Source organism: Globicephala melas, chromosome 18 (assembly GCF_963455315.2).
Source record: "Globicephala melas chromosome 18, mGloMel1.2, whole genome shotgun sequence".
NCBI classification, from domain to species: domain Eukaryota; kingdom Metazoa; phylum Chordata; class Mammalia; order Artiodactyla; family Delphinidae; genus Globicephala; species Globicephala melas.
Window position 1 is genome coordinate 49,292,953 of NC_083331.1, and position 13,933 is coordinate 49,306,885.

At 35.5% G+C, this 13,933-nt stretch overlaps 1 protein-coding gene across 2 annotated transcripts in view; it reads left to right on the top strand.

The window, feature by feature from the left end:
* UCHL3 (ubiquitin C-terminal hydrolase L3) overlaps positions 1-13,933 on the top strand; it is a 44,125-nt gene that overhangs the window by 23,578 nt on the left and 6,614 nt on the right. The window lies entirely within an intron of this gene.

Consider the following 13,933-nt stretch of genomic DNA (forward strand, 5'->3'; position numbering starts at 1 on the left):
TCTGGGACTTAGTTTTTGGCCAGCTTAACAATGGTAAGCTTGAGTTTAATGTAAAGTATAGAGATATAGGTCATTATCTTAATAGAGATTTTGGAGAATTGTTAACGGAAGTGAGAAAATACAGTTGTTAAACCAGTAAGAGAAAAAAGTCTTTAAAGAATATCTAGAAATCTGTGGGTATCTTGATTTATTAGGTGAGCAAAATGAAGAAATTTGCCATTTTCCATGGAATATGTAGTGGTATTTTGTGTATTTCGGCATCTAGCTCATGTTTCACTTTGATTTCTTTGCCAACTGAACATGGATACTTTGTAGGAAAGTTTGCATCTTTTGCATGAATCTGGTTTTACTTTCCTATTTTAAATTTGGACCTCAAATTTAGTGTAATTCAATGTATTATACTGAAATTTATTCAAATCTACAGGAGTCCATTTGGAATTAATTTATAATTTTGACTTTAAAGTTTTATATATGTGTACATATCCTCATGCATGTATGCCTACATTTATAATTTTACTTCTTTTCATGGCATTTGGAAGCCCTAGAGAAGTTCCTAATTTTCTTCCTTTCCATGTGCCATTTTTTTAGACTCAGTGGTATCTCTAAAGTTTGAAAGGACATGTCCTATTCTGGAAATAAATTTAATTGTCATGATCAAGTATATATTTTATCAGCAGGTCAATAAAAGGAATGATTTTGTAGGTATTTAAGACAAAAGAGTCTCACCATGAGATACCTGGGGTTGCTGGAAACATTGGGAATCATTTTGGGGTGTTACAGTATCAGTCTTGATTATTCTTAAGTGTCATTTATGGGTGAATGCAATGGAAATTGACATGCTTATCAATTGCCAAGTATTCTCATCTTCTTAAATTCTCACTGCTTTTAAAAGTATGTCTGTCATCTTATTATAATGATGGTTACCATTTACTGAACGCATCTTATGTGGTAGGCATTATACTAAGCACTGTGTGTACCCTACTCTAATCTTCTCAATTCCTTAAGATAGATGTTATCCCATTTTACAGACTGGAAGACAAAGAAGTTACTAACTTGTCCAAAGTCACACAGCTAGTAAGTACTGTCCATGCTCTTAAGGCAACAAAATGTATAGATAAATAAAAACTGCTAAAACAAACAAGCTCTTAGTCAACAGTAGATTTTTCCTTATATTAAACATAAAGTCTTACCCATAAACCAACCACAGTCTTTTGGTAATTATGTTATCTGTATTTTGGAAAACAGTAATTATTTTAAGTACCTACCAGCCAATGATCCCTTTATATTTAGGAAATTACATGGTTATAATGATTTTTTTTTTAGTAACAGGATGCCCTTTTAGATGGGAAAACATTTTGGGTATAAGCCAAAATCTACTTGCTTTATTTTAACATTTTAGAATAATTTAGATTTAAGCACTTAGGGTAAACTACCAAACACTTGATTTCTTAATAAAGAAGTAATACTAGTCTGACCCTCTGCCCCCTTTGTTAAAAGTTCTGTATCATTTCTTTTTAGCCTTTACAACATTTCTAATTCTTTGGTTATTATTAAGTACTCTAAAGAGTAATCTGTTTTTTGTACACCCAGAGAATGTATATTAACTGAAGGAAAAGTAATTTGGCTTTTTAGACCGACACACTCTTTCCACCTTTTTTTTTTTTTTAATTATTTATTTTTGGCTGTGTTGGGTCTTCGTTTCTGTGCGAGGGCTTTCTCTAGTTGCGGCAAGCGGGGGCCACTCCTCATTGCGGTGCGCTGGCCTCTCACTATCGCGGCCCCTCTTGTTGCAGAGCACAGGCTCCAGACGCGCAGGCTCAGTAGTTGTGGCTCATGGGCCTAGTTGCTCCACAGCATGTGAGATCCTCCCAGACCAGGGCTCAAACCCGTGTCCCCTGCATTGGCAGGCGGACTCTCAACCACTGCGCCACCAGGGAAGCCCCTCTTTCCACCTTTTTATTAAAGGTTTGAAAATTGTTTTTTTTAGACTTCATGACATTTCTAATTTTGTGGTTATTAAACAGTTTAAAGGGTAGTTGACTCATTTTTTCATATACAAAGTGACATACACATTAACTGTGAAGGAAAAGTAATTTGGCCTTCTGGGACCCAGGTATTTTGGTTTCTTTCTGAACTAGTTATAACTTTGAAGATAGAAAAATTTGAACTGTTGATTGTTTGGGGAATACAGCTAGAGATAGTAATAGGTTTGCCTCTATGAATTAGGTAGTTGACAGTTGATGGGTGGGTGGCTTTGTGTGAGATGAAAACACTGAAATTGGAGCCAGGAGTCATGGGTTCTGCCTCTGCTTTGAGAGTCACTAGTTATACGACTGTGGGCAAGTCAACTAAGTCCTTGTGCCTCTAAAAGACCCCGACACTGTTCTGATGCTCATGGGCTGTGTCCAAATGGCTCACCCTGTATTTTTTTTTTTAACTCAAGAGGATTTAAGTCATAATCAGAATGCTTAAAAATCTCAAAATGAATGTCTATACCTAATTCCTTTATGCAAAAAATATTTGTTAAACTCCTTAGAGTACTTTCTGAAGAGCAAATCATTTAATTCCTAGGGTTTTTGAAAAGCCTGTTCTGGTTTTTTCAAAACTGTAATGAAGAGATAGGTTATATTGCAGTGGTGTATGTGAAGTCACATTATACCGTTGCAGACCCACGCAGTAAGCAGAGGGGGCACGGGTTCAGTGTTAGTGTCCTGGCAGACAGTGATGTCATTAATAATTCTAATGAAATACATAATTTTTGACAACTTTGGATTCCTCTACCAGAACTGAAAAACTGAGGAAGTGAGTTCTTTATTCAGATGCTCTAGAAAGTGAGCTCTTTATTAAAATCTTCTGAAAGACTCAAGAATAAGCTGTAGATATTTGATCCTTTCCAGTTAGTATGGAAAGGAAATTGGCTATTTATTCTGAAGATTCTACTCACAGTTTAAATTTTCATATTTGAAAGCAAAGCTAACTTAGTTACTTCAGTAGCTAATATTATGACAATGTAAAAGTTGGTGAATATGTCTTTAATATTTGTAATTCTAAGAGAAAGCCTAGGAATATTAAGATTCCATAGTAACGTTCTTCATATCAGTCTTTTCATCTCTTAAAAGAATATTACTTGAAAGTCCTTTCCTGAAACTAACACAATATTGTAAAGCAATTATACTCCAATAAAGATGTTAAAAAAAAAAGAAAGTCCTTCCCTGAATTATCATATAAACTTTCATTGGAATTGAAAATATATGTGATGTACACAGTTATGTCTATATTATGAATTAAATTATCTTTACAAATTGTACAGTTGGAAAAGATGTGTATATATTGTGTTCCTTTAGCTTTAGGAGGTAGAAGTAAATATGACTAGAGTAAAAATTTAGAATTACTGTTTCTAATGTTTAACAACTCAACATATTCATTTACTTATGGAAAACTAGTATACTAGCAATATGATAGTGGATAAAAGGTTTTTCTAAGAGCATTACAAGGTAGTTACAAGTAAGACAGTCATAATGTAGTAACGTACTGTCCTGTATTTGATATTGTAAAACAGTTGCCAAATAGAAACACATGCACACACACATGAACCTTGATGTATGGAACTCATTCAGGAGGGTGTGCTTTTGAACATATCCTTTCTTTTTTTCATTCCTTCCTCTTATATATGGAAAACGTGATGAGCAAAAAGAGGGCTAAAATTACCCATAGATAATCTGATAATGTTTGGGCAAAAATTGTATCTTCATCTTTAAATAGAAATGATCATAATTTCTACCTTAGTATGATCATTGTGAGACTCTATAGCATCCACAGTTTAGAACATTTGGTATGTAATAGTAAGCACTCAGTGCTAGCTATTATTATTGTTGAGTGATGAACATATAAAGATACCTGTGTGAATGTATTTACTACAGCATAGTTTATAAATGTAGAAAACTAGAAACAAACTAAAGATGCTATAATATGTTTATGGTGCATCTATTTAAGGAATAATATGTTGTTGTGAAAAATAATGTACATATATACTTACTGAGGTGGATAGATGCCCAAAATATATGGAAAGTGAAAGCAGCGTGAAGAATATGATTTTTTTTCCTTGTAAAAAATGTTAAAAATTTTAACAAATTGCTAAAGGTCAAGTATAGGCTGGTATGATACTATAAAATCCCTGTAAGCAGTGCCAAAGGGGAGCTCACATCCACTCTCCACAGACCTCACTGGGTGCCTATAAGCATAAACTAGGGACAAGGCAAGAGAGAGGCCCAAGGTGCAGGCCTGGGGGGAGGAAGCAGCTTCTACTTTGGGAACAGCCTGGATTCTTCTCCCCTGTGGAATAAAACCTAACAATGCTGGGACAGAAAACCCTCCCTGGAGAAGGGAACAGACAAAACTACCCCTTCAGGGGAGGTATAGGAAACTCCTATGAGAGAAATCAATGGAGGAGGGAAGGATCCCATGGAAAGCCTTGTCCTTGATATCCAGGTACAAACAACCTACTTATGATGGAGGCTGAACCATGTCAACAAAGAATGCCTTCACCTTCCCACCATTAGACCAGCCAGCACCAACAAACAAGTGTCAAATGTGTGGGGTAGGCCAAGAGCGTGAAGAGAGACCTTCTCTGAGGCATAGACTCTGAGAAAAATCCTAAAGCTATGAGTGGAACAAGAACGTTGAAAAAGAAAGCATTCAGCAACCCAGCTCCTACCCTAAGCACAAAGTAATGCGAGGCAGATTTTAAGCTGGTAGATTACTGAGGATGACCATAGCAAAAACAAACCAAACAGCACAACTTCTAACTAGATTGACTCAACTCCACACACTAAAGCCCTAGCAGAAGAGGAGGCATGCCCATTCCCAGACATAAATACATTTGTCTCAGTCTCTCTGCTCCTACACAGGATGTGTGCCTTTTAAACAAAAATTATAAGATGAAGAAAACAAGAAAAATAACACACTGTCACAAGACAAAGGAATCAACAGAATCAAACTCAGATATGATCCAGGTGTTGGAACTGTCAGATGCAACTTAAAATAACTGTGATTAATATGTTAAAGCCTCAAGTAGAAAAGGTAGACAACAGATACCAACAGATGGGGAATATCAACAGAGAGTTGGAAGCTCTAAGAAAGAATCGAATGGAAATCTAGTAATTAAAAACAGTATCAGAGGTGAAGAATGCCTTTAATGGATTTGCCAGTAGACTTGCAAATGTTGAGGAAAGAATCAGGAAATGTGAAGATAAATTGCTAGAAATTTACCCAAACTGAATCACAAAAATAAAAAATCATGGGAAGAAACCCCACAAAACCCCCCAGGTCACCCAAGAGCTGTGGATCAATTTCAGATGATCTAATATGTGCAGGTAGAATCAGAAGGAAAAGAGAGGGACTTCCTTCGTGGTCCAGTGGTTAAGACTCCGCGCTCCCAGTGCAGGGGGCTCGGGTTCGATCCTTGGTCAGGGAACCAGATCCCACATGCTGCAACTAAAGGATCTCGTGTGCCACAACTAAAGATCCCACATGTCTCAACGAAGATCCCACATGCAGGATCCCTTCATTGCTACGAAGATACCATGTGCTGCAACTAAGACCTGGCGCAGCCAAATAAATAAATATTTTTTAAAAAAAAGAAGAAAAAGGTTTTAAAATGAATTCGATGGAACAAAAATATTTTTCAAAAATAAAGGAGAAATAAAGTCTTTTAGACAAACAAAAACTGAGAGAATTCATTACAAGCTTACCTGCCCTACAACTTGAATCTACACAAAGAATTGGTGAGCACTGGAAATGGAACAAATGAAGGTAAATATAAAATAAATTTTGTTTTTTAAATTGTTCTAAAGAATGATTAAGTGCTCATGGATAGACCATATTATGGATCAGAAAATAAATCTTAAAAAATTTTTTTAAAATTTAAATTATACAAAGAATATTTTCTAACCATAATGGAATTAAATTAGGAATTAATAACAGTAAAAAGTATCTGGAAAATCCCCATATATTTAGAAATTAAACAATACACTTCTAAATAGCTTGTTGGATCAAAGAGGAAGTCTCAGAGAACATGAGAAAACATTAAAAAAAATTTTTTTTAATTGAAGTATAGTTGATTTACAATGCTGTGTTAGTTTCTGGTGTACAGCAAAGTGATTCAGTTATACATATATACGTATATTCTTTTTCATATTCTTTTCCATTATGGTTTATTACAGGATACTGAATATAGTTCCCTGTGCTATACAGTAGGACATTGTGTTTTATCTATTTTTTATATAGTAGTTTGTATCTGCCAATTCTGAACTCCTAATTTATCCCTCCCCTAACCCCCTTTCCCCTTTGGTAACCATAAATTTGTTTTCTGGAAAACATTTTGAATTGAAAGAAAAATTATTAAATATATCCAAATTTACAAGTTGCAGCTAAATCAGGGATTAGAGAAAAATCTGTAACATTAAATGCTTATAGTAGAAAAGAAAAGGCAGGGGTTAGAGAAAAATCTATAGCACTAAATGCTTATAGTAGAAAAGAAAAAAGGCTTCAAGTCAGTGATCTAAGTTTTTACCTAAAGGTAGCAAAAAAAAAAAAAAAAAAGAGCAAATTATCCCTAAAGCACGCACGAGGAAGAAATAATTAAAAGTGAAAATCAGCGAAATTCGTTATTGTTCTAGAGGTCCTATAGCCAATGCAGTAAGGTGAGAAAAAGAAACAAATGGCATATGGATTGGAAAGGAAGAAATACAGATGTCTGTATTCACAGAGAGCATGATTTTTTTATGTAAAAAACCTGTATATTAAAAAATGTGGGAAGGGGACTGTGTGTTAATGTCATAAAAGACAAAGGCTGTTGGAAATGCTCCAGGTTAAAGGATACTGAAGAGACATGACAAAAAAATTCAATACCTGCTCCCAGATTAGATCCTGAGGGGAAATGCTACAAAGGACATGAATGGATCAACTGACAAAATTAAAATATGGATGGAAGGTTAGACAGAAGTCTAACGTGACACCCAACCTACACACATCCTAACACAGCCCATATCTATATGAAATTATGAAGGTGATAACTGCTGTTATAAAAGAGAATTTTCTTTTTTAATTAATTAATTATTTTTGGCTGCATCGGGTCTTCAGTTCTGTGCACGGGCTTTCTCTAGTTGCAGTGAGCGGGGGCAACTCTTCTTTGCAGCGCACGGGCTTCTCATTGCAGTGGCTTCTCTTGTTGCAAAGCACGGGTTCTAGATGCGCGGGTTTCAGTAGTTGTGGCATGTGCACTCAGTAGTTGTGGCTCGCAGGCTTAGTTGCTCCGCGGCATGTGAGATCTTCCCGGACCAGGGCTTGAACCTGTGTCCCCTGCATTGGCAGGCGGATTCTTAACCACTGCGCCACCAGGGAGGCCCCTGGTTCACGGATTCTTAACCACTGTGCCACCAGGGAAGTCCAAGAGAATTTTCTTAGTCTTAAGAAATACTGAAGTATTTAGGGGTAAAGGACCATGATATATATAACTTATCCTCAAATGGTTCAGGAAGAAAAAAAAAACAACTATGTAGAGAGACAGGAAGAGAGCAAGAGAGTGTAAGTACAGATGATAAAAGCAAATCAGAATAAAATGTCATAGGTAAATCTAGGTGTTTCCTGTACTCTTTTTATTTTTGTAACTCTTTGTAATTTGAAATTTTTTTTTAAGTTTTAAAAAACATTCTTCAAAAATGGCAAAAGAAGAGAGCCATCATATTTGAAGTTAGAAATCACTTTTCTCCCAGTAAGCACTGTGAGGGATGAGGTAATGTCTGCCTCCAGAACAAAGACAAGTTTGCTTACTGCTTATTATAATACATCAGTTTCCCCAAGCCCAGTGTTCCTCTCCTATAATGCAGCCCATTGTGTGTGCAGCCGTCCATCTGGGCCCTCTGTGTTGCCCTCATGTGAACTGACACTAACATAGTGATGATCGTGCTCCTTGCTGGGCTATGAGTAAAGTCCTTTGTCTCTGACACAGCGTCTCATGTCTTCTGCCAGCACCTATGAACAAGTAACAGGATAACTTTTTAGATGGGAGGGGTAAAGTCAGATCCCAGACCTGATAGTCTAGTCCTCTGAACATGTCATCCTCATTCCTATTTTTGTCTTTTTTCTCAACGCTGAATTCTTTGCTAGGAATACCTTTCCCATTTTGCCTGCCCAAACCTTATATGTTCTTTCAATGTATGCCTTTAGTTCTACTTCTGGTTTAGTAATCTCTCCTTCCCTAGATTCTTAGAAAATTTTTGTTTTCTCCACTACTCATTAGTCATCTCTTCCTCTCTTCCTTTACTCCATTTTCTTTCTCCATCCATTTTCCTTTTCCTCTTCCCCACTCTTCTGTCTTTCTCTTATTTACATGTAATCAGATTGAATATGACAAACATGTTAGACTATGTGAGAGCAGGCACTTTATTATATACACCTTTGTTCCCATATAGAGCAAAGTATAGGATTCATTTATGTATTTCTAATTGATTGATTCTTACTATGAGCAGCTAAACTGTTCACAAACATGTTTTTAAAACCCTTTATTTTAGGTTATTGTATTATTTTACATAGATCAGAAGTACTAAGTAGGATCATAGGGTTTTCAGGGTTGAAAGAGTCTTAGAAATCATTCAAGGAAAACCCCTTTATTTTCCTAAAGAAAATAGGTCATGGTTAGTGAAATCCATTATCACTAAGCAAGGACTTATATCACTTTTTTTTTTTTTTACTTCTTCTCACTATGGTTGTTAGTGATTATAATTTTATCATACTGCTTTAAACTCAGTTTCATGTGCTGGTGTTATTTATTGGAGGCGACAATTGTAAAATTATCATTTGGATTACCATTAATAAGTTAGTGTTTATTAGCATGTGCATTTTGTGGAAAACTCTTAGGTCAGATTCACCTTTTGTGGTACAATAGTGTTTGAAAATGTGACTCCCAAAAATCTAATTTTAAGAGGATTACTCCTCTGCTCGTTGGAATCTGGTCTAATAAATTAGTATTAAAATCTTTTTCTTGGCCACTTAGGCTGTACACCACAGTTATTAAGATCATTGGATTCTAGAACTAGATTTCCTGTATTTGAATCCCAGCCCTGCCGCTTCCTGGCAGTGTGACCTGGGTTATGTTACTTAACCTCTCTGTGCTCTGATTTCTTATTTGTAAAATGGAGATAATTACAGTAACTATCTCATGGGTTACTGGGAGAGTAAATGAATTAATACGTGTAAAGTGCTTAAAAGAGTGCCTGGCACAAAATAAGTGATACATATTTTAACTGTTTTTTTCTTTTACTAAAAGATGGCTAAATAATCCATGATAGTTTCCATTTAACTTTTCAGCCTAAGTAAGAGGATAGTTTATGCATGGCATCAGCTTCTGAGGGATTTGTTTCACTCCTCTATATTTTGAAGTTGTGTTTTTCCTTAGTGTTTATTACTGCTAAGGAATTCTTTTTACTAGTGCCTGTTACCATACAGTTTTCTTTTACACATAATTCTTTGTATGTGTTACGTGTTTTTTTTGTGTGTGTGTTCTTTTTTTTAAAAACAGTTTGATGTAATAATTCCACCTTAGTGACTTTTAAATAATTCCATGAGTCTGCGCTATACAAATGAGGGTAGTTTAGATGTGCACTTAACAGAAGCTATGGAATATAACCTGATACTTTGGTTATGTATTTCCACTTCACGTACCTTTAACTAATATTCATTTACGATCCTTTTCTAAATTATGATTGATTAAAAATACTAGACCATATAAATCCAAGTATGACCATACGGTGCTTTTAAGAATAACTGATCTCCCAGTAACGTGGTCTCAGTAAAATGTTCTCTTTTTTAATTATGTAGTCCTCTCCGCCATCCTCATCACAGCCTCATTCTAGCCACTGCAGAGCGAAGGCCTCATCATGGTGTCACCATGCATCCCTGCCCTGGGCCAAACGTAACCATGTAGGCCCTGCAAAGGCTACCAGTCCATCTCTCCGTCTTCGTCGCTGGCGACCCTTCTTACGCCTACCATCTTTGGGTCTCCATTCTGTTGTAAGTGTAGTCAATCTTCCATCTCTTCTTCCAGTGACAGGGGCAGTCCATTTTTTCCCTTAAACTTCTTCAGTCTTCAAAGCACTTTTCTCTTGGTTCATCAACCATTAGCTTTTTCTCCCCCAGTAAGACTGCAAGCATACCTCTATGTTTTGCAGTCCAGCTTGACTCTCACCAGTGCCTTGGTGAACATCCATCTTTCCACTCCATATAACACCAACAGGTGCCTGCCTTTTGATGAGTGCTGATCGACATTCATGATAATGTTTAAGTTCCTGTCAGTTGTTAAAGTGAATATGTATTCTCTTACCCTTCATCTTTCCAATTTCATTTAGTTGACTCAGGTCAACAAATGCTGTGTATTGTCTGAGTTCTTTGCCATCTCTTACTTTATTTTTTTTCATGTTTCTGAACATGACTTTAGTCTCTTGTCATGCTTTGGGGTTATTTTACTCACTCTATCCTTAATCTAAGCCTCCATGGTGTAGGGTGTTTCATCTAAGCTATTTTATTCCCTGAGGTGGCTCAGGTACTTGGTTTAATCTTGATCCAATCTTCCCTGCCTATTCAGTTTCTAAAGATCTTTTCTCAAGTAGGAGGTGACGATTTTTCTCCTTGTGAATTGATATAGACTTCCCACAAATTTTATAATTTCTCCTTTTTAAGTTGATAATATTAGCAAACTGTTAAAAAGTACATTTGTTCTTGTAATTGTGCTAATTACCTAATTACCTTAAATGTTGAGGTTGATGATGGAATTCTAATAATTCTCATAATTGAAATAAGATGCAGGATAGCAACTATAGTTCTTGTCTTTCTGATGTTTTAGAAAATTAATGGTAATGACTATAGCTTGACAGAGCCTACCTAGAAATGCTACATCCGAAAGATTTGGTGTATGCCGTACATTTATAAGAAACTTGACACTTCAGTAAATCATCGTGACTTTTGAAGCCAGAGGAAGTCTGATTACACATACTTTCATGCTTAAAAAAATTAAAAGTTGGTGTCAGACATTCTTTCCTTCCCCTTATTTACTCTTCTAGAGCTATTCTCAAACTATGAGGTGGAGTCTTGGCACTTTTCCTTAAACATCTGCTTCCACCAAATATCAGTATAGTCATCAAAATAGCCTTTCGTCCACAAACTGGTATCAACAGACTGGTGTCTCTCTATTTCATTATCCTCATTGGGTCACAACATGCGTTTGTCGTATTTATCCATCTGATATTTATTGCTTCCCTACTGTGCCATACGCTGGCACAGTAGGAGACACAAGTGAATTAGATGATCACAGTAAAACCGTAATTTTCTAAATTCTGACTTGGGCACAGTTGATTCCAAATAGGAATAAATTCCTTTGTACTTAAAAAATATTCTAAATATAAATGAACATGTCATAAAAATTGGCATTCTCAGTTTTATGTTTTTATGTAATATTGATCTTTTCCCCATGTTAATTCCATTGCTTTATAGCTTCATAAGTGTTTTCATAGCCTAGTGGTTAAGAACATGGATTCTAGAATGACATTGCCTGGATTTGAAACCAGATTCTATCACTTACTAGCTTTGTGACCCAGAGCATGTTAACACTTCTGTGCCTCAGTTTTCTTGAGAGTACAATGGGTATAACTATATTACCTACCTCATATGGTTTATATAACAATTAATTGGTCAGTTCTTATAAAGCACTTAGAACAGTGCCTGGTATATATTTAGTGCCACAATTATAAATTAAATTTAAACTGTTTTTTATAATTTGAAATTTTTATTTCGCATTTAGTTAATTTCTATCTAATTGATTTGTCACATCATTTTTTTAATCCTTCAAGGTAATAAGAAGTATGTTCTAAATTAAGAAACTTTGTAAAAAATAAGATACAAAAATGTAGGTAAAAATTATCTAATCTGTAGCTTCTGTTTTTTGCCTTTTGTTAGTTATTGGTCACTTTTTGAAACAGAAGACATACTGGAATTTGCTTTTTTTTTTTTTTTTTTTTTTTTTTGCGGTACTCGGGCCTCTCACTGTTGTGGCCTCTCCTGTTGCGGAGCACAGGCTCCCAACGCGCAGGCCCTGCAGCCATGGCTCATGGGCCTAGCCGCTCCGCAGCATGTGGTATCTTCCTGGACTGGGGCACGAACCCGTGTCCCCTGCACCGGCAGGCGGACTCTCAACCACTGCACCACCAGGGAAGCCCTGGAATTTGCTTTTTATGTATTGTTCTTGTTTTCAGTGGAATAATGTTTAAGCAATTGCATAATTACAGATTTCAGACTCTGACTAATTGAAGTTGACCAAAGGAAAAGGCTTGTAATAGGTGCTGAGGTCTTGTGGAAGGTTTAGAAATTTTGAGCATTTATCTTTTATAATAGTTTGAAGGATTTTCATGCCCTCTTTGGCGTTTTGTATTTTTAGTATGCACTTTTGGTTAAAAGGTACAATGACTCACAATTTTGAGTCACTAGATTTAGTGACTTCTTACATTTGTAATAATGTAGTCTTAGTATTGTAATAACACATAATGTTTATATGACATTTAACAGTTTACAAAGTAGTTTCATGCATTTCGTTTAAACCTCAAAACAGATAAGAAACCCAGTGCTCACAGGGGTTGGGTACATATTCAGGTCTCTGGTTCTGGTTGTATTACTTTTATCTCTAGCACGGTTGTATTTACTGACAAAATGTAAAAACCAGATTAGAGGTATTATTCTTAAGAAGAGATGGTGTTAAAATAAGTAATAATTTTAAAGACATAGGAGCTCAAAAGATTTTAAATATACTTTATATCCTATTGGAGAATTATCTTAAAATAAGTAAATCAAGCCCCTTTCCTAGTTGGTTAAGGAATTTTTTGTAGTGTTCTTGTTATAGAATTGAATTTATAGTTTGTTGAATTGCCTAGATTTAACCTTGAAAAATTGGGTTCTCTCTGGTCATTGGTGAAATGGGGGTATTGGATTGAGTGATCATTAAAATCTTTGATTCTCTGACCAGTAAAATAAGGGAACTCATTATCACTGTCTTTAAGTGTTTGAAGAAATATCATGTTCAAGAGGGATTAGACTTTTTTAAGATGATGGAAGATATTGGGAAACATTTTTTCCTCAGTATGAGGGATAATTCTAACAAAACTGTCAAAATGGAATGGACTGCCTGAAAACCTAGTGGCAGTTCCCTGTTGTTTGCGGGGATACCACAAGATGGGGCTACAATAGAGAGCAGTCTAGCATTGGAGCAACAGTAAAACTATGTAACTGTGATTCCTACCAACTGTGAAATTCTTTAGTTCTAGGTTGAATTTAGGAAGAGCTAGTTTGCCACAGCAATTTATGTTGCGTTGTTGCCATTCGTAATTCGAGGGCAATAATCCCTGAAGAATAAGATGAGGTTAGATGAGTCACTATCTGTAAATGCTTTAGAGGCATCCAGTAAATCCAAGATAGGAACGTTTGTTCTGTTCCTTTCAATTTCTGCATCTGAAAACTTCGTATTACTTAAAACTTAAAATTATATAATTACTTGAGGGTGAAAAAATAGAAATTTTAGAGTTGATACTGTTGTGTTACTTACTGGATATTAAATAATATGAGATATAACTTGATTATGCCTCTTTAAAACTTTTGCCTCTAAAATCTGTACTTACATTTAACAGTGATTATATTTCATTTCAAACCATTTAGATTTGGTATATAGCTAACACATATTAGTGTTATCTGTGTAGTTACTATATATTGTAAACAGTGCCAGTTTATCATGTATTGACTTGCATAAGTTACTTGAATGTCTAAGAAATGTAGCACAAGTTGCTCATGCAAATTGAATTTGGCAAGCTAAAAAAACCTAGGTATAGTTTTAATATCA